Source organism: Pseudophryne corroboree, chromosome 1 (assembly GCF_028390025.1).
Source record: "Pseudophryne corroboree isolate aPseCor3 chromosome 1, aPseCor3.hap2, whole genome shotgun sequence".
In the NCBI taxonomy this organism is placed as follows: Eukaryota; Metazoa; Chordata; class Amphibia; order Anura; family Myobatrachidae; genus Pseudophryne; species Pseudophryne corroboree.
Window position 1 is genome coordinate 260,175,770 of NC_086444.1, and position 22,818 is coordinate 260,198,587.

The window sequence follows — 22,818 nt, forward strand, 5'->3', positions numbered from 1 at the left end:
GATAATAAGAACTAGAGTTCGAGCAATCTTCATTGCCCCAAACTGGCCAAGGAGGGCTTGGTACCCAGATCTTCAGGAGTTGCTCATAGATGATCCTCGGCCTCTTCCTCCTCACGAGGACCTGCTACAGCAGGGGCCGTGCGTGTATCAAGACTTACCGCGGCTACGTTTGACGGCATGGCTGTTGAGCGCCGGATCCTAGCCCGAAAGGGTATTCCCAAGGAAGTAATTTCCACGCTTATTCAGGCCAGGAAAGGAGTAACGTCTAAACATTACCACCGTATTTGGAGAAAATGTGTCTTGGTGTGATTCCAAGAAGGCTCCTATGGAAGAGTTTGAGTTGGGACGTTTTCTCCATTTTCTGCAGGCTGGTGTGGATGCGGGCCTTAGATTGTGGTCAATCAAGGTCCAGATTTTGGCCTTATCAGTGTTCTTCCAAAAACAATGGATGTTCAGACCTTCGTGAAGGGGGTTCTGCACATCCAGCCTCCATTTGTGCCTCCAGTGGCACCTTGGGACCTTAATGTGGTGTTGCAGTTCCTTCAGTCACATTGGTTTGAACCTCTACAGGAGATAGAGTTGAAGTTTCTCACTTGGAAAGTGGTGATGCTTTTGGCCTTGGCGTCCGCAAGGTGGGTGTCGGAGTTAGGGGCCTTGTCTCACAAGAGCCCTTACTTGATCTACCATGAAGATAGGGCAGAGTTGAGAACTCGCCAACATTTTCTTACAAAGGTGGTTTCGTCTTTCCACATAAACCAAACTATTGTGGTGCCAGTGGCTACTGACACGTTCACGGAGTCAAAGTCTCTGGATGTTGTTAGGGCTTTGAAGATTTATGTAGCTATAACAGCTCAGATATGGAAAACAAAGGCTCTTTTTGTCCTGTATGCTCCCAACAAGATTGTGTGTCCTGCTTCCAAGCAGGCTATTGCGCGCTGGATCAGAGGTACGATTCGGCAGGCTCTTTCTACGGTTGGATTGCCCTTACCGACGTCTGTGAAGGCCCATTCTACTAGGAAGGTGGGCTCATCCTGGGCTGCTGCCCGGGGGTCTCGGCATTACAACTTTGCAGAGCAGCTACTTGGTCAGGGTCAAACACATTTGCAAAGTTCTACAAGTTTGACACCTTGGCAGATGAGGACCTCAATTTCGGTCAATTGGTGCTGCAGGGTCATCCACTCTCCCGCCTGTACTGGAGCTTTGGTATAAACCCCATGGTCATGAAGTAAACTCCAGCATCCTCTAGGACGTATGAGAAAACAGGATTTTAATACCTACCGGTAAATCCTTTTCTCCTAGTCCGTAGAGGATGCTGGGCGCCCGACCCAGTGCGTACTTTGCCTGCAGTTTTGTTTCTTAGAGTTACGCAAGTTGTGTGATATTAGTTTTCAGCATGTTGCTGTAATTGGTTTATGACTGTTGGCGTGTGTTATGTTGAATGCCATGTTGTGCGGCATGGTTGAGGTGTGAGCTGGTATGTATCGAGCAGGGCCCTCTTCCCTCATGTGCTTATCCTTTCTTTAATAATCTTCAACTGCACCAAATCCAGCAGTCTTCTGCCACCTGATACTTATTCCAGTGTCATCTGCTGATGTAACTATGTTTATTTACCCTTTACTTGTCCTATACTGTCATCAACTGTAAGTTGCTGTTTTCCTGTTTGAATATTTGTTTATGTACTCTGTAATTTGGCGCTGCGGAACCCTTGTGGCACCATATAAATAAAGGATAATAATAATATCTCACCATTAGTAATAAAGTAAATCCTTCCCTCTAAATGTCCGTCTCCCTGGGCACAGTTCCTATAACTGAGGTCTGGAGGATGGGCATAGGGGGAGGAGCCAGTTCACACCCTTTGAAAAGTCTTAAGAGTGCCCATGGCTCCTGTGGAACCGTCTATACCCCATGGTCATGAAGTGGTCCCCAGCATCCTCTACGGACTAGGAGAAAAGGATTTTGCCGGTAGGTATTAAAATCCTGTTTTCAACTATTCTGATATAAATTGGAGTAACTAATCATGTGTAAAAGCTAGGAGCAACAGGTTCTTAAACACATTAAACGATCAATATTTGTCTCAATTAGTCGAGGACCCAACTAGTGGTAAAACTATTCTGGACCTAGTTATTACCAATAATGTGGACATTATATCAAACACTAAAGTTGTGGTGACCTTGGGAAACTGATCACTATATGATCACATTCAACACCAGTTTCAAGAAACCTAGCTATAAGGGATCAACCAAAACAAACTTTAGAAAAGCTAACTTCAATATGATGAAACGGGCACTAAACGACATTGACTGGAAAGTTTTTTGTTTCATGGTAAAGACACAACGGAAATGTGGGATGCGTTAAATGGGTTGCGTGATAGCAATATTCACAAATTCATCCCCATGGGCAGTAAATGCAGGAGTACTAAACACAAACCAATGTAGCTTTATAAGAAGGTTAAAAAAAGAAATGACTAAAAAGAGGCATGCTTTCAAAGCATTTAAATCTAATGGAGGGGAGGAGTCATTCCAATATTGCAAGGAATGCAAAAAAAATGCAAAAAAGTAATAAGAGCAGCTAAAATTGTAAATGAAAAGCAAATTGCTATAGAGAGTAAAACCAATCCTAATAAGTTTTATAAATACATAAACAATAAAAGGTTAAAAAAAGAACATAGACCCATTAAAAGATGAACTGGGAGCCTTGATAAACCATAAAAAATAAAAGCGGAAATACTGAACAATTTTTTTTTCATCAGTATTCACCAGGGAGGAACAGACAGTGACGATAGTGCATAACAACAGTGAAGGTAATGAATCTTGGCTTGATGCTTGTTTAAGTGAGGAAGTAGTCTTGGGGAGACTAAGCAATATAAAGATTAATAAATCACCAGGCTCAGGCAGTTTTCGCTCGAGGGTTATTATGGAGCTTAGGACACAGCTAGCAAGAACCCTATACTTGATTTTCTATAGTTCAATTAGATCAGGCATGTTACCGAAGGATTGGCGTATAGCTGAGGTAGTGCCATTATTTAAAAAGGGAACTAAAAATCACCCTGGGAACTATAGACCAGTTAGTTTAATCTCTACAGTGGGTATAATATTGGAAGGAATTTTGATGGATAGCATAGAATATTATCTGCAGAGTCAGCATGGGTTTGTGAGGGACAAACTAATGTTTAACTTAATCAGCTTCTACGAGGAAGTGAGCGATAATCTTGACCAGGGAAAAGCAGTTGATGTGGCCTAGTTAGATTTTGCAAAAGCCTTCGTGCCTCACAGGAGACAGGAGACTGATCATCAAATTAAGGGAACAACTAGGAAATACTATTTGTACATGGATAAGTAATTGGCTGGATAACAAGGTACTACAAGTAGTGGGTAATGGGATGTTCTCCAGCTGGGCACCAGTAGTCAGTGGAATACCACAAGGGTCCGTACTTGGCCTGCTACTGTTCAATATATTTATTAATGATCTTGGAATAGGCCTGGAAAGAACAGTGTCAATCATTGTAGATGATGCTAAACTGTGTAAGGTAATTCAGAAAGCGATGTGGAGTCTCTACAGAATTACTTATTTAAACTTGAAACCTTGGCGACTAAATGGAGAATGAGATTCAATATAGAAAAATGCAAAGTTATGCATTTTGGGATATAAAGCAAACTTACATCCTACACACTTAATGGGGGAAATATAGGGGTAACAGTACTGGAAAAAGATTTGGGGGTGCTCATAGATAATAGGCTTGACAGTACACAATGCCAAAATGCAGCAAAGAAGGCAAGTAAAGTGCTTGCGTGCATAAAACGGTGTATTGAGACAAGGGATGAGGATGTAATCCTGCCATTGTACAAATCATTGGTATGTCTGCACCTGGAATATTGTGTTCAATTTTGGGCACCATATTATAAAAAAAGATATCGGGGAACTCGAAAGAATTCAAAGGCGAGCTCCTAAATTGATTAAAGGGTTAGAGACACTGGAGTATGAGGAAAGGCTGACTATGTTAAATATGTATACACTAGAAACGAGGAGACATTAATATCTTCAACTATGTAAAGGGTCATTACAAGGAGTTAGCAGAGGATTTGTTTATTAATAGAACTCTGTATAGGACACGTGGGCACTCGTTGAGGCTAGAGGAGAGAAAATTATGTACACATTGTAGGAAAGGGTTCTTCACCGTAAGAGCAATACAGATTTGGAACTCCCTGCTGGAGAAGGTAATAATGGCGGACTATGTAAATGCATTTAAAAATGAATTAGACAAATTTCTAACTTAAAAAAGTATCCAAGGCTATATATATATTTACTATATTGACATAAATATCTGGGAGTGGTACGAATTATAGTTGTCAATTGGTACTAAACAATTACTTCAGCAGGTGCATTATAATGTGCACAGCTTAATACAGAATACAGGTTAAACCCGATGGGCATTTTGCCTCTTTTCAACCTCACTAACTATGTTACTATGCTTTCAGGGAGGGTGTCTGACATCAGCTCCTATCCTGATCAGCCTGATTATATCGCACTGGAGGAGTAAGTCCTGGGCTTTGCAGAGACTGCGCACACAGAATTTTAGCAGCTCGGCGTACACATAGCATCACATACTTGCACTGCAAAAATACACTCCCACTGTAGGCGGTGACTATCTGAACGCAGGACAGCAAAAAAAGCAGCACAGCGATCAGTTCTAAATGACCTACTAACGCAGACTAGGTTCAACTGAGAGGTTAACTAGGAAGAACGAAGGGAGAGCAGAGAGTTCGGGGCAAAGAGGGTGAGGAGAGCTGATAGGCTTTGAACAGGTGTTTTTAAGGGAAGATTTGAAACAGTGGTGGCTGGTAGATAGGCTGATAGGGGCAGGTGAATGAGTTTCCTGAGAAGTAGAGCAGTAACAAATCAGGTAATCAATGAAGCGTCAAGGTAACAGGAAGAGTGGAGAGAGAGAGATAGAGAGGAGGTGTTTGGCTTGAGATCTTGTGAGATCTAGAAAGGAGAGGAGAGATGAAGTGCTTTGAAGGTAGGGGTGAGACATTTAAGCAGGATTCTATAAGGGAAGGGGAGCTATTGAAGAAGTTAAAGATATTGACTTAAAGCAACTGGATAGGAAAATCAGATCTGTAGCATTGAGGCTAGAATAAAGTCTTTTGATAAGGCAAATAGTGATTTATTTAAAAAGCTGCGTCTTATCTCACATATGTGCACAGTGATGTGAAGTAATTACAATGAGAAATCAGGGGGAATTCTGTCTTCAGGACAGAAATGTTTGACATTTTAAAACACAATTCATAGATCATTGACAGGTAATTACATTTATTTACAATACAGGCATTTGACAATGTATGGGAAGGGGTGTGTAGAGGAGTAAAAATGTATGGTTTAGGGGTGGTCTAGGGCACACAAGTGATATCAGGTAATTATTGTGACAGTGAATTGGTCAGGGTGACATTAAGTAAATAAGGGAAATGTTAGCTTCTCAGTAAAACAGCCAGTGAGATGCCATCACATGCACCCCATCATATAAATACAGATGTGTCCTCATACATCTTGCCTCTGTACGCCATGTGTGAGTGAGAGGGCAAGTCCTGTGAAACTGTTAGGCTTTTTTTTCTGAAAATGTCTTATTTGCACCACTATGCAAATAATATTCACAAGCATACTTTGCTGATTAAAATATGTGGCATGCCTGTATTCTCTGTTCATCTACTGCTGTAACTGCACACACAATGGTGCGTTAGTGTTTTCTAGGTTGCACACCTTCATCTATGCCTGCAGCCCTGAGAGTTTGCCCTGCAACTTGTTGAACGTCATAGCAAAGCAGACGCTTACAGGTAACTGCAGGCACTTGAATTGATAAGGAAAATTGTTGGGGATATGGGGTCTATGTGGTATAAACACATTCTTGCATACACCACATCCATTTAGAACCTCTGCCTGAATTAGGTTCCTCTGCAGAGCAATCACTGGGGGAGATTCAAATGTTTGAGAAGTCGGTTGGGTGTCTGTTTTTTCCTATTAGATGGGAAAAAACAGACTCCCAACTGACTTTTCAAACATTTGAATCTCCCCCACTACTGTAAGTCAGGTTCTGTTGCATAAATTGGGCGGAGTCCAGTTCCGCAGAATCATGATCAGAATACCAAATTTCAGTGTCAAGTGTCTGGTTTTTAGTTTATTGTTCCACTTTCTGATGTCGCAACAAGATCTTGCATACCTCAGTTTCTTTATAGGTCACTGTATCAGGAGTGATAAATAATTACTGTTTTCAATCTCATTTTACTCTTCTCTCCGATAGTTCAGCACCAAATACAAATTGTTACAAAGTACAGCTTGAGTAACCATGATGAGGCTGATATACTAGTTAACCATTACATATGTCAGGTTGTATGCTGACTTTATAAAATTGTTTGTTTTTAAGTTAATTTGGTAATTATAGCAGTGCCTTATTTTGTATACATTAGAATGTTTAGAAGGGTGGTTGGTGTTTGTCATATGAATATAACATGGTGTTTTTAATAGGGCAAGAAGGGGGAACTATATTTATTACAAGCTGATCAAAAGTGTTTCTGACAGATGTATTCTCAAGAAAGAACAAATGCCATTGTCTTTTTATGATACCAAACAAGACAAGTGTTTTGAGTTGGACATATGTCAGCATTAGAATCCGTGCTTCTTAATTCTGGGACAATATTGTTCACCTTGTGTCTTAAATATCTATAATACATTTGATGAAGTCAAAAATATTACACACACAGCCCATGTAAACTCCACGCTGATGAGTCGCTGTGCATGCGAATACATGCAGCGTGCACAGCGATATATGGTAGCATACGCATTCACACAGACAAGCCACAAGGATATATTCAAACCATATTTCATACCACACATAAATGAAACATGTCAAGAACTAGACATTATAATGTTTTAAATTATATAATGGAGTATAACATCATGTATATGTATTAATGGAACGGAACAAGATAAACATGTCATGGTGTCAAAATAATCAGGAATGAGTGTGTTGGTTTGATACCTGTGATTAGGTTGTAACGCATTGCAATGATTAGTTATGATTAAATGTAGGAATATGAAGTCACTCTTATTGGAACAAAGAACATTACAAAGAAAGCATGTGTGGGCAGAAACAAGTGGCCAACCCCTATGATGTCTGATTCAAGGCTGGACATTGCTTGCATATGAACTGACCAATGACACATCATGAATGAGAAAGTTCCCTTCCCTGGACCAATAACCGAAGACTCAATCCCAGACCTGTACTCCCTCAATATACACAGTGTATAACTGATTGTAGACACAAGAAGTTCTGTTCGCTGGTTACTGTTCGAGTTGCTGTTTTTTGCTGAGAGAACTGGAGCTTAGTGTGCATTGAGGGAAATGGTAATTGTATGCTGGTTGTAACTGTATTGATTCTTTTGTAACAACTGCTTCCTGTGTAATTGTAAATCTGTAACCATATATATACTGTACATGTGTTATATTGTATGCATATCCTTTTAAATAAGAAATATATACATCAATGAGTGTTGGAACTCATACAGTGTGTGCGAGTGCTTTTATCTCTTAAGGGATGTAGTGTTTGCGATGTACAGCGCACTTTTATCGTATATGGTAATAAGGTGCGCCTTGCGTCAGCAATATATATTAACACTGGCATTTTAAATATTTATTAGAAATAATTTAAACTTCTCACTATGTTATACATTGTATTTAGATGTTATCTCTAACACTCAGAATTGAGGCAACAGTGACCCCCTACTGTTTTCTAGCATGTATATTTCATAATTTGACCTTTATACCTATGAAACTACTTTTTCAGGAGTTTTCCAGCCTATATAAATTGGAATCTGTCAATGTTAAGATAGCCTTACCTGTCTGGATGAAAACACTGACTGTAGAAAGTGCCAAGATAATCTGAATATAACTCAGCCTCTAGACGCAGAGAATGGGACTCCTGAGTTTTCTGATGTGATTGCTGTATTAAACATCTGCTGAACTGATCAATGACCTTAGCTAATTAGGCAATACATTTATATTTATATATTCAAGTTATTTGTTGATGTACTTTTCTGAGAATCCACCCATCTGGTTCTCCTTGAATTTAACGAACCCGAAACAGTCACTAAGCTACACAATAGTGAAAACGCAATCCAAATTCATCCAACAGTTTTTGCGTGATGCCGATACAATTAGACAAAAATTCAGAATTTTTGGGGGGCTCCATAGTTCATAAACAGTCCCTAGAAGTATATTTCTCAAAAAAATCGCCATATACACCACAACCCTTACAGTTTATTATATGTATAGATTACTTATTGTATTGTAGTGCTGTAACCATCATATCTTCAGATTACTAATTTACATATTATAGGATTGTAGTCCTTTCAGTATTACCTGAATACTATCTCATCTCAATGTTACCATTACTACTGCTATTCCTTCTTCCTTCACTTTTTGACCCAATTCTCTTTTCTTCCACCTTTATCTTGCCTCTAGTCTCATATCCCTCCTCTCTAGTAATCTTCCCTTCCTCTCTCACCCTATCAATCATTTTTCTCAGTGTCCTGATGTGTCCCTTTTCTCTTAGTCATCACTCCTCCACTCCCCTTTTTCCCTTCTTGCTCAGGCTCCCTCCCCATCCCAACACTCATCTTGCTACAAATTAATATGACCACCATGCCCTGACAATTTCAACCACATGCCTTCCCTTCAATATGTCTCCCTCCTGTGTCTTCTGAAATGCCAGGTCTGTTTATGATAAACTGGCAGTCACCCATGTAATTTTTATCTCCAAGCCCTCACTGAATCTAGAATCTCCCTTTCCATCCATCCATCCACCCACCTCTCATCCAGCCTCTCCCTATCATCACACTATATCCTGCTGGATATAACTTTTCCAGTTTCCTCCCACATCCTCTGTTCCCTCTCAACTATTATCTTCATCAATCTTGTCAATCTCTTCAACGTTTCTCATTAGGCACCATCCACTCTGCATTCAAGCATGCCCTTGTATCTCCTATTATTGATCCTGTCTTGCTATCTAATTACCACTTCATCTATCTTTGCTCCAAGCTCCTCGGACATATTGTCTACAACCACCTTTTTTTCCACTCCCTACAGGACACACTTCAGTCTGGCTTTTTTCCTTTTACACTACAGAAACTGCTCTCACTGAAGTCAATAATGGCATTCTTGCTACCAAACCCAAGAGCCATTACTCTGTTCATTTTCATTGACTTCCCTGCTGCTTTTGACTCAATTGGTCGCCATCTTCTGCAAACATTTTGCTCCCGTGCTCTGCATAACACTGTCCTCTCCTGGCTGTCCTATTTCTCTGACTGCTCTTCTCATGTATCCACTTTTTCTCTTCCTCTACCAGTTGGTGTCTCCTAAGTCTCTGCTCTTAATCACCTATTCTTCCTCCCTAGGTGAGCTCATAAACTCTTTTGGCCTCTAATATCACCTCTATACTGATGATACTCAGATGTACATCTGTACTCAATCATGTTTCCAGCTGTCTTCTATTTTCCGGATGTCCCAGTGCTTTCTTAAACGTAACATTTCTAGCTAGGTACACACTTGTGCAATCACACTTTCGATGGAATGGGTCGATCATCCGTACTCCCATTTGGAAATCCTGATCACAGTACCAATAAGTGTGTATACACATACACAATCATACTTGCAACCTTCAATTCTTTTCTGTCTAAATAGCGCAAGGAAAGAATTGTACCAGCATGCACACTCCCAATTGTGAGCTGCACTCACGGCTGGTATACCTAAAATTATAATAGGCAGGGAGGGGTGTGATTATGAGTCCAATACAAGCCTCCCTGAATAACAGTGCCTTTTTCTGAGCTGATTTGAATACAGTTTGTTTATTCTTTTTGTGTAATTCCACAGCATGAGTTTTAGAAAAAAGGCGGCTTGTGCTTGTATTCTTGCTGCTATGGCACCAACACTGAAAGTTATCAGGAGGAGAAAGAGGAGCATTTTTTTTCTATATTTGCCCTGGTTTGCATTTTGGTTATTTGTGCAGGGTTTTGGGGGGATGATGTGCCCCCTTGGCAGGCTTTGGTCAGGACAGGCATCAGTAACTGGACCGGCTTGGAATCAATAGTTCAGTAACTGGATCCAGGCTGATACCAGAAAACTCAATAGCTGGAACTAGTCTGCAATCGGAAAAGCAGTGTTACTGTAATCGGGCTGGAACGGAGTTAGTACAATAACTAGAACCGTACTGGAGCCGGAATTGCTCAATAACTGGATTAAAATGGTACTGTATTACACAGTAACTAGAAACAGGCTGGAACCAGAATAGCACAATAATTGGAACTGGAATATGCTTCAAAATATGGTCCACAATACTGGTTCGGGCCGGAACCAGATATTCTTCATAATAGAGGTCTGTGCTTGATCTGGATATGATTAACAATACTGGTTCGGGCTGGTACCAGGTACACTTCACAATACTGATCCGGGCTTTAACCGGATAAGCTTCACAATACTGGTCCGGGCTGGAACCGGATATGCACGATAGCTGGAATGGCTGAAACCACCTCAGGAATACAGCAGACAACTATCCAGGACAGGAACCTTGAACATCTAGAAGCGACGAAGCTCAGGCCCAGAATGCCCTCAGTGCAAGATATATATGCCGGGCTTAGCAGTGATTGACCAGTGCAGTCAGGTAGACCAAAACTATTTGCCATTGAGAGATCAGTGGTCAGCTGACTGGGACCAACATGTCTGGTTTTGGAGGGAACTCTGGCGTTCAGTTTGTGAGTCAGGATACTGAGATGTAGCTGAGCTCTGTGGAGAGACTCATAGGATATTCACAGAATGCTGCAAGCACTGTGTAGGGGCAACATGTTCTTACCTCACTGCCAGCTAAGAGCGATGAGCAAAGAGACCATTTGTTCAGGGATAACCAAAAGAAATGGTGGCTTGCTTATGTGATGGACAAGAATGAAGAAGTGACCTTCCTTCATTCAGCTGGACCTTCACCATAATTCTTCTATGCAAAGAAACCTGATGTACTATGGATACCTCTAATAGATGTCTTATGAAAATTCGATACTATAACTCCAACTGGAAGAATTTATCAAATGTCTCCTGATGACACTTTAAAAACCACTGAGGCATTGTCAAACTATATTCTGCTAACATTGTTGACTGACTAATACAATGTCAAGTATTTTTATTCAACTTGATTTATATAATTAAACTAATGAAGCCATCAAATCTTTTATTACCTATTACTACTTGTAAAACACCAGGCTTTTTTAAATAAACTACCTTGTTTAAAATTATTTTTAACAATGAACCCATTATCCTCCCAAGTTTACATTTTGACAAACATTTAACATTAGTATAGACTGTTTCCTGAATTTTTTTGTAACTTTTTTATCGAAGCACTTTTTGAGATAATCATAATCAGAAATTCACATCAAAGGGCATACTAAACTCAGTAAAATTACACCACTTCCACCTCTCAATTAGGAGAGCTGCTATGGCAATTTGAAAATATGCTGGTTATGCGTTTTTGACAGATTTTTTAAAACTTTCATAGCCATAATTGGGAAACGGCATGAGATATTTCAATGAAATTGTATTTTTATTAGATTACATACTCGTATACTCTCTGTATACCAAATTTGATCAAAATCTGAGCTGGTGAGTTAAAATTTTAACAAAAATTGTTGATTTGGAACGGAATGATCCTGAATCATCATACAAATTGTCTTGTGCCTTCTTAGTGGTTGCAATTCTTGGGACTACAGATCAACAACAAAACATTTATTTATTAGTTGTTATCAGTTATTTATGTAGCTCATACGTATTCTGCAGGGCTTTACAGAAAATATTTGGCCATTTATATCAGTCCCTGCCCCAGTGAAGCTTACAGTCTATTTCCTTGTGCCTTGTTAGTCATTGCAATGCTTGAGAATACAGAACAACAACAAAACATTCCCAGTTATATAGCTCATACATATTCTACAGCACTTTTCAGAGAATATTTTGCCATTCATATTAGTCCCTGCCCCAGTGGAGCTTACCTTCTATTTTCTACCACATTTACATGCACACACATTCACACTATGGTTAATTTTGTCAGGAGCCAATTAACCTATCAGTATATTTTGGATTGTGGGAGGAAACCCATGCAAGTACAGGTAGAATATACAAACTATACACAGTTAAGGCCATGGTTTATTGGGGAGAGATTGTGTCAAACAAATCTTATTGACTTTTTTGAATGGGTGACTAAAGTAATAGATGAGAGGGCCATAGATATAGTTTATCTAGAATTAAGTAAGGCTTTTGACACTATCCCACATTGCAGATTGTTAAATAAACTTGAATGCATGGGATTGGGGGCCTAATTCAGACCTGATCGCAGTAGCAACATTTTTCTGTAATGGGCAAAACCATGTGCACTGCAGGTGGGGCAGATATAACATGTGCAGAGAGAGTTAGATTTGGGTGGGGTATGTTCAAACTGAAATCTAAATTGCACTGTAAAAATAAAGCAGCCAGTATTTACCCTGCACAGAAACAAAATAACTCGCCCAAATCTAACTCTGCACATATTACATCTGCCCCACCTGTAGTGCACATGGTTAGAGAGATTTTGCTGCTACGATCAGGTCTGAATTAAGCCCTGGATACTAAGATGGTTGAATGAAAAAGATCTTGTTTGCAGGATAGAAAAAGGAGAGTTGTAGTAAATGGAGTGTGTTCACAGGAGGTAAATATTACCAGTGGAGTACCACAGGGAATTGTATTTGGACCAGTGCTTTTTAATATCTTTATTGGTGACATTGCAAATGGTACAGTATTGAAGGGAAAGTGCCTTTTTACAGATGACACAAAGGTGTTAAACAGGGTAGACACACCAGGAGAGGTAAAACAAATAAATGATGATATATGTAGACTACAGGTATGGTCAAGAATGTGCAATTACAGTTTAATGCCAAAAAGTGCAAAATTGTTATGGGCACTGTATTGGAAACCACTGATGAGGAAAGAGATCTAGGAGTCACTATTTTAGGTGACTTTTAGTAAACGCAGGTAAGCAATATAACAAAGCAATTAGGAAGGCATGTCAGATGTTTTGTTGCATAGGGAGAGAAAGCAGCAGAAAGAAAGAAAGAAAGATATAATAATTCCACTATACAAGTCAGTGGTTCAACCTCGTCTAGAATACTGTGTTCAATTCTTGAAGTCATATCTTCAGAAGGATATTAATACTTTAGAGACTATACAAAGAAGATCAACTAAAATGGTACATGGCCTACTGTACATCAAAAAACTTAACTGGAAAGACTAAAAGATCTTTAACATGTATAATTTGGAGCAGAAAAAAGAAAGGGGCGACATGATACAAAACGTTCAAATATATCAAGAGTTTTAACAAGGTACAGGATGGACACAATTATTCAAAGGAAGAGAGGTATTAGAATACAAGGACATGCATTGAAACTGGAGGGAGATGGGTTCAGGAGAAATTTGAGAAAAAATTACTTCACATAAAGGGTAGTGGTCAAGTGGAATAGCCTCCTAATGAGGTGGTAGAGACTAAGACACTAGAGCAATTTAAACATGCATAGTAGAGACATAAGGATATACTTACAAAGAAATAAGGGGTTGAAGTAATAATATAGTTAAAAAAGGGGCAGACTAGACAGGCCAAGTGGTTATCTGCCATCAAATTCTGTTTCAATGTTTCTGTCTTACATAAGACATTTATTTTATGGCCTCACAAATACTAATCTTGAAGCTGACTTCCTTCATTTTCGCACATTTCTATTTTAGATATGCATAATTTCTTTACTGATTGTCCTGCAAAATATTTCATAGATAATCTGAATATAAAGCTACAGTACTTGCATTTGTTACATTTATATTCATTATCACTTTCACTCATATAAATTTTGCTACAGGCTATTATCTGAGCATGTAGCTGTGTAATTTGCACCATTTAAATTTCTTCTAATAAATCTAGTGTTTGTCTCTGAAAAATAAAAGCTGTTATTTTCAACATTTATATCTGTGGTCATATAATAAAATACCTTCTTAAACTATGCAAGTTGGCTGACAGTAACTAAAATGGAAAGAAGAAAAATTGCAGGTGCTTCCCTAGGCACCAAGCACTGCCTATAATAATATTAAACTCTGCAATTTATATAGAATAAAAATGAGGTGTTTGGCATAATTTTTACCTCATCATCAGTGGGTCCCTAATACTAAGATACAAGTCCAAGGCTCTGGACTCCTCAAGTCAGCACAGGCCAAATGCCCCAAGGCATCACACCAGTGAGAGGTTCAAGTGTTAGTAAGTGTTAATAGAAGCATAACATATGTGTTAAGAGTTACATCGGTGAGAGGTAATGTTAATAGGTGTTACACAAGTGATAAAATAATAAGGTACTATAAAGGTGCTAATTTAATTATTACAATGTGATGCCCCCAAGGCATCCAGGCCACGACAAGCCAGAGGCCCTGCACATGATTTATCCCTAAAATTGACAAATTGAATACATTTATTCAGGGCTTACTATAATAGTGCATTTCCCAATATGCAATCTGCAAATGCGAGAAACACTTTCTTAATTTAAAACATTTAGGGCAGGTGGAAGAGGTGCTAGTCAAGTTGCACGAGTGCCTGCCTTCAAGTGTATGCATGTACACTATATAGTGTATGGGGAGGGGGTGTATACTGTACAACCTTATTCAAACACAATGAGAGGTGCTACCATGCTGAGATCTTTATTTTTAACTATACTTATAGCAGTGGTTCCCAAACTGGGTGTCATGTCTCCCTATAGTGTCACAGGCTACTTGTAGGTGTGCCATGAGTTGGTGGTCCAGGACCAAATCAATTTACTTATGTTCAATGCAATAGGCAAAACCAGTGCTGGTGGCTGCCAATCCTAAAATGTGTAAACAAACAGAAGCATAACCTTGTCCACCACATAACTGACCCTAAGGATGGCAGGAAAGCATGACTTACTTAATTTAATAATTTTTGATGAAATTTTTTAATGAGAAACTTTGGACTTAAGGGTGCCGTGAAAACAATGCTGACACTACAGGTCACCATGATTCAAGAAAGTTTGGGAACCATTGACTTAAGTTAGAATATTCCATTGCTTATATCGAACATATGGAATATACCTACAGTCAAGGACGTAGCAATCATAGGTACAGGGAGTGCAGCTGATATGGGGCCCAGGGCCACCTTGTCTGTCAGTTAAATGTGTTATATACATTTTTCACCACTGGGAAGTACACAGGGGTTCTTTTGGTATGCCCCTGGACCTGCTCATTGTAATGTGGTTTAAAATGAACTGAAAGGCATTATAATGTAACAATATGAATTAGGGCACTGTAATGTGGAACAGTATGAAATTGAGCTACTACAGTATAGTGTGGCACAGTATGAACTAGGGGTACTGTAATGTGGCAAAATATGAACTGGGTACGCTGTATGTCATAATGTGAATTGAGGATACTGTGTGGCATAATGTGTACTGGCAATCCCACAATGTGACATAATGTGAACTAGGGCACTGCTATGGGTCATATCATAAATTAGGGCACTACTATTGGGCATAACTTTAACTAAGGCACTATTATGGATAGGGAGGCCAATCCCAGGATCAGCGGGATCCCTGGATTTAGGGCCAAAAATGGCCGGGATCCAATCCCGGGGATTGAGGGATCACGCATGTATCTGTGTATTGTTTAATGCCATCTTGATACAGCAAATATTCTACAGAGCGCTATGTGTGTTTTATTTCTTGTGGTAAGACATGAGTTAGGAAAAGTGTGAAATGGTTTAGAATCAATCTAGGAAAAGTATATGAAAATAGTGACTGTATAATAACATATTTAATATGATGCACTATTCATTATTTTACATGCCCAGTTATTCACCCAAGTTAGAGGAGTATGTTTAGCCCAGTTATACACCCAAGTTAGAGGAGTATGTTTAGCCCAGTTATATACCCAAGTTAGAATAGTATGTTTAGCCCAGTTATACACCCAAGTTAGAGGAGTATGTTTAGCCCAGTTATACACCCAAGTTAGAAGAGTATGTTTAGCCCAGTTATACACCCAAGTTAGAAGAGTATGTTTAGCCCAGTTATACACCCAAGTTAGAAGAGTATGTTTAGCCCAGTTATACACCCAAGTTAGAAGAGTATGTTTAGCCCAGTTATACACCCCAGTTAGAAGAGTATGTTTAGCCCAGTTATACACCCAAGTTAGAAGAGTATGTTTAGCCCAGTTATACACCCAAGTTAGAAGAGTATGTTTAGCCCAGTTATACACCCAAGTTAGAAGAGTATGTTTAGCCCAGTTATACACCCAAGTTAGAAGAGTATGTTTAGCCCAGTTATACACCCAAGTTAGAAGAGTATGTTTAGCCCAGTTATACACCCAAGTTAGAAGAGTATGTTTAGCCCAGTTATACACCCAAGTTAGAAGAGTATGTTTAGCCCAGTTATACACCCAAGTTAGAAGAGTATGTTTAGCCCAGTTATACACCCAAGTTAGAAGAGTATGTTTAGCCCAGTTATACACCCAAGTTAGAAGAGTATGTTTAGCCCAGTTATACACCCAAGTTAGAAGAGTATGTTTAGCCCAGTTATACACCCAAGTTAGAAGAGTATGTTTAGCCCAGTTATACACCCAAGTTAGAAGAGTATGCTTAGCCCAGTTATACACCCAAGTTAGAAGAGTATGTTTAGCCCAGTTATACACCCAAGTTAGAAGAGTATGTTTAGCCCAGTTATACACCCAAGTTAGAAGAGTATGTTTAGCCCAGTTATACACTCAAGTTAGAAGAGTATGTTCAGTCCAGTTATATACCTAAGTTAGAAAAGTATGTTTAGCGCAGTTATACACCGCAGTTAGAAGAGTATGTTTAGCCCAGTTGTGCACCCTAGTTAAACATCTGCTGAAAATGCATGGTCATTGCTACCAGTTTAGTTTTATAATCACAAGAAATTGTGTCTTGATAAGTGGAGTGTGGTAAACAAAAAATCTAAAATATTCCAGATGTTAATTAAACTAGGACAGGTTAATTAAGAGATAATGTGGAGACCAGAACTTGCAGTGATGTTAGCTAAAAGACTAATGGTTAAGAAAATTAATGTCGTTAATCTGAAAGACTGTTGAAAATGCTGTTAAAAAATTAAATAAAACCAGATTAGTACATTATAAGCACAGTTATTAGAAAAAGATAAGAGCTGTCTTGAAAATAGCGATCAAGATCAGAGGTATGCTTTGACCTAGATTCTGCAGATGATATCATGGTTACTGCTGAAGTAAGGCTGGCAGAGCTTAAGCAAGACTTGGAGCATAGAGATCAATAATAATAATATCAATAATATGATCATAAATATGCACAGCAAGATAATTGAGCTCATCAAAACATTAAATAGATATTTTAACTAAAAACAATCATTCAATTCAAAAGGAGACACTGCTAGAAAAGACACTGTACATACTAGAAAAGGCCTTAGTGCAGCTGGGTATCAGGCAGATTTATCTGGCTTGGGGCTCAATGTATCACCGAGTGACCCTATGTAAGCTGTGGAGTTCTCACTAGACTACCAGTGGTGCATCATAAACTTTTGTTGAGGATCTGTTTAGGGTGGCGTATCTGTTTGTTTAGCTCATATGGTGGCGGTGCGGCGGTTGCTGCAGGTCAGAACCTTGCTGTGGCGGGCCAGGCTGTTAACCAACCAGCCCCGTTCTAGCCACATCCGACTCTATGGAACTCACTTCCCCTCACAGTGCGAGAGGCCCCAACTATAGAATCCTTCAAAAGTAGACTCAAGACTTTCCTGTTTATGCAAGCATTTCCATAATGTCCCTTTATTATCTTCATGCTTCTGTATTTTATGAAAAGCTGTTCTGTACTTTATTATTTTCTGTACTATATTATGCTATGTATCTGTTAAGCGCCTTGAGTTCTATTGGAGAAAAAAAACGCTATATAAATAAAATTATTATTATTCATTAAGAGTTATGTGGGGAATAATGAATTTGTGGTTTGGCCTGCAAACAACAAAAAAAACAACTACAAAAACTTTCCAATAACTGAATTTTCTGGTATCGGCCATGATGAACATCGCTGAGATCACTCCTAGAAATTAAACATAAATGAAATATAAATGTTTTATCACCAGTATTAAGAACTCGCCAGGAATGTTCTTCTCTTTGATCCTTTACATTGAAGAATGTTGAGATGTTTATGGTTTGAGTGGTTTGCAGTGATTGCTTAGAATTCACTATAATGACATATTGTGTGTTCTCATGCTTCTCTACAAGCTTCCCATTGTACTTTAGGTCCTATTTGATTTCTGTTCAATTTTAACAAGAGGGTGGGTCACCAGCTTTGACATAAATCTCAAAAAGGTTATACGCCTACACTATTACAGTTGTATTTCTCTACTCGATCAGAACATGTGCCTGTTCTGTGTTGGAGTCATATTAGGAACATGTCACTACTGCTTGCAGAGGTCTTCTGAGTGCTAGGATTAGTCTGAGTTAGCAGGGTTTTCACCAGTTTTCCTCTGATCTACAGTAGTACTCCATTTTAGAGGTGAGGGGAAATTGGCTTTCTCTAGAGCAGCGATTTTCAACCTTTTTTTGCTCGTGGCACACCAAACTGTATTTTAAAAATTCCAAGGCGCACCATCAGTTCCCCACAGAAAAAAAACACACATTGGCCCTCACAGTAAAAAAACAACACACATACATTGGCCTACACAGAAAAAAACAATCACATTGCTCCCCAAATAAATCATGTTGCTCACACATAAATCAATCACATTTCTCCCCAAATAAATCCTATTGCTCCCCACATGAATTATTTACATTATTCCCCCCATAAATCCTTATTCTCCCCATATAAATCCTATTGTTCCCCACAGGAGAAATAAAATAACAAATATTAGCCCCTACCGGTCAGCTGTCCTCCTACCTGTCCCTCAGTGGCGGGGGTTCATAGTGGAGTGCTGGGAATACTGAGCAGAGGGCGGTCGGGCAGGTGTGGATGCAGGCGGGAACTGGAAGATGTGTATGCAGGCGGGTGGGCTGGCTGGTGAGACGCAGCGTCCGTGACCTATGATATCACCGATATCTTCAAGGCATAGGTCAAGGTCGGAACACGACTGATCCTCTAAGAAGAGCCTGGGCCAACAGTTCACTCTGAAGGTGCAGGAAGCTTCTCTGGCTCCGCGGCACACCTTGCAACTGGTCGCGGCACACTAGTGTGCCACGGCACACTGGTTGAAAAAGCCTGCTCTAGAGTAACAAAGGTAAGCTGGCATTCAGATCTGAGGAAAGCTACTCTCATTCATTGCCATCTTGAAATCTATTTTTCTGGAATGATCACATAATGTACATAGCCATCTGGTTAAAAGAATGAATGTAATAGGATATCTTACTACTATTGTGAAAAAGTGGCATGCCAGTTACTCTTATGTCTAATTTACATGAAAAAAAGGACAATCAACTGCGCCTGGAATTAGCGGACGATAGAAAAATATACGACTGTATAGGCTGCCACTGTGTGTCGATAAAACAATAGACTAATTTGATAGATGCATATAAAATATTTATATATATATATATATATAAAAATACAAAACAATTTAATAAAAATACTGTGCACAGTACTCTGACAATTACAGAGAATCAATACAATATGATAAAATGTGTCAATTTGAATGAGCAACAATGAAACATATGCTGTATGTCTAATAGTAGCAGCTATGTAAGAACAAAATGTCCATTTGATTTCACCACTTTGAAGTGAGGAATTGGGTAGCTGAATATTCGAACAGTCTCTCAGGATTTAGTATAAAGGATCACAGTGGGTGTAATATATCCTATAATTCCACTTGTTCCTACATACAGTCCAAAAAGGTAAAAAGTGCACTTTTGAAATAATACCGGGCGGGGAGCAGCTGTATTTGTGAGGATACGACTGGAAGGAGGCTGATAACAGACCAGGTAAGTGTGACATCCCACCGTGCTGATTACCTGATCCTATTGCGAGGGAGAGCCGGTGCAAGGCTGTGCTCACCTTGTGTATGGTTGCTGGATCACTTCCAATGAAAGACGCTGTCAATCATGGGGGCCGGCCAGCCGCATATACATCGAGCGCCGGGCAGCGTTAGGACTCCTCCTTATCATTACCACCTTCGAACACTTGGTACGTGCACAGTTTCCAGTACGAGTCCATCCAGAGGTGTGGGAGCTACAACCAGCGCTGCCCAGTGCTCTATGTATATGCGGCCGGCCGGCCCCCATGATTGACAGCAGGGAGTGAAATTGCGCCAAATCCCAGCTGCGGCTCCTTTATATGGAATCCCAAACCCACAAGATCCGATGCTGGATGAAAACAATATTGTGATGTGGTCAAAATTGACAGTAAAGTGCAATGGAATATGCTGTGCTATATAAGAAACGAAATAAATAAATAAGTGGAAATTAATGTTACTGAGGTTAATAGTACTGTAAGAACAAAAGCAGGCCAAAATTCTGATTTTAGCTGTTTTTATGATTTATTTTAGGTTCGACCCCATATGGTTGACAGATACAAGGTTGACATGGACAAAAGGTCGACACTGGGAAAGGTCGGCATGTACAAAAGTTTAACAGGTTCATATGGTGGACATTCCAATGGCTGACACACATATGATCGACACATGTTTTGTTTTTTAATATTTTGTAACTTTTTTCCTTCCTTCAGTATCCATGTCAGAATCATAACCTTTAGCAACCTTGTGGCGAGGAAAGCTAGACCCCGTGCCTGAAGTGTGGCGAGCAAAGTGAGCCCACAGGGGATGTATTCCAACAATTGGTGATCCCAGATGCCCAAACTATCCGCACTAACTCCGAAAATGAAAAAAAAGTGTGTCAACCATTTTTGTGTTGACCATTGTTATGTAGACCTTTTGACCATGATGATCTTTTGTACCAGTTGCCCTTTTCCAAAGTCAGACTTTCATGTGTCGACCTTTTATCCATGTCGACCTAGTGCCTGTCAACCATATGGGGTCGACCTAATGACTGTAGACCTAATTCATGTAGATCTTCTATACCACACCCAATCTTATAGTTCAGGGGAGACTTAGATTGCATCACCCTGGTCCACACCCCACTGGGAACAGTCCTGGGTTACCCAGCCAACCTTAATTTGGAAATTGTGTATTTGAGAAACAGACTGTTGAAAAAGATTGCTGTGCCTAGATCGTCACCTTAACTGTTGAAGAAAGCTACAAAGTAAAGCCAGTGCCTGACATTAAAGTATAGCAATATATAATATTAAATTATCTACCATATACCTGCTTAGGGCTTTTGTTTAGTACTGAGAGACTCCTACTACAACAGGCTGGGGTCTCCTAACTATTCTATTTACAAAGTAAATACTCCCTCTTTATTAATTCTAGTACTCACAGCGGCACCTTACTGATCCCTGCACTCAAGGATCAGGACAGTGTGGTCTATCTGCCAGCAATTGCCCCTTTGCTTATTCTGAGTTACCTGACTGCAGTGCTATCCCCTCATCCAATGTTGGATAATAGAAACACCACTGAACAGTATGTCAATAGCACACCTGTTGTGTCTCTATACCAATCAAGAGACCCCCGTTTCCCTACAAATGAAATATTAATTATGTTACTGGGACAGATTATTAGCCCAACAAAGAATTTTAACTGTAGCAATTTTAATTGTGTTACACACACTCACTCGGCTTCATTACTTACTTAGCTTTTTCTATTCACCTGCACCCGTATATACTTACACTTTTTTGCACACATTTTTCATTCTCGTCAATTCCATTCATACAGTACAATTCCATTCATACAATTCCTTATTTTGAATTTTATACTCTGCATCAGTGATTTACTGTGCTGACATATTAGGAGTAATTAATCCTGTGATATATATCTGCATTGGTGGAAATGGTATGATATACCTATTTAACTTGTGTATTAAAAGTTACGTTTTATTTTAATACATTTTCCTTCCGATTATCTGAGACATGGCTTGTAATATATAATGGCTGGTAATATATATTTCTTTTTCATCCACTAGGGGTCACTGGAGTACTCTTGGGTTATGGACTGGGCATAGCGGAAATGGCACATATTTAAATATTTAAATTAGTAACTGGCCATCCCCTCCATAATCCCATAGAGCCCTTCAGTATTTTTCTGTGCCTCTAGCGGAAGGTACTGAGGACTGAATGTCCTGCGATTCTTCAAGCAAGATTATTTCAAGCAAGATTATTTGGTTTTTCTACCTGATCCCTTCCCAACTTATCAGAGAAGTTCGGGTTAGGGATCATTGGTGCTGCATTAGCAGCAGATGGTCTGCCGGCGCTCATACAAAGGGCCCCGCCATTGACTAAAATCAGCGCAGCTGATTGCAGCCACGGGCTGCACAAGGACGCAGGACGGCGCTTACAGAAAGGTCCCGTCATGGTCTCCGCAGGTGGTGCAGGTACTGAGCGGTAGGCAGCTCTCACTGCCGCCGCTCATTTATTTATTTTTTTGAACTATTGCGGGCAGTCAGCTCACGCTGCTGCCCATTATGTGGGGACTGTGTGTATTTAGATAACTGTAAATGTTCCCCTGCTGACTGCCACTTGTAAAATCCCTGGCTAATTTTTCACTTGCAGGGAGCCAGCGAGCGAACCCCGGCACTGCGCAGGCCGCTCGACGCTTCCTGGGTCACCCGGAGCCGCTGGCCGCTTGCAGGGGTAGCTAGCGA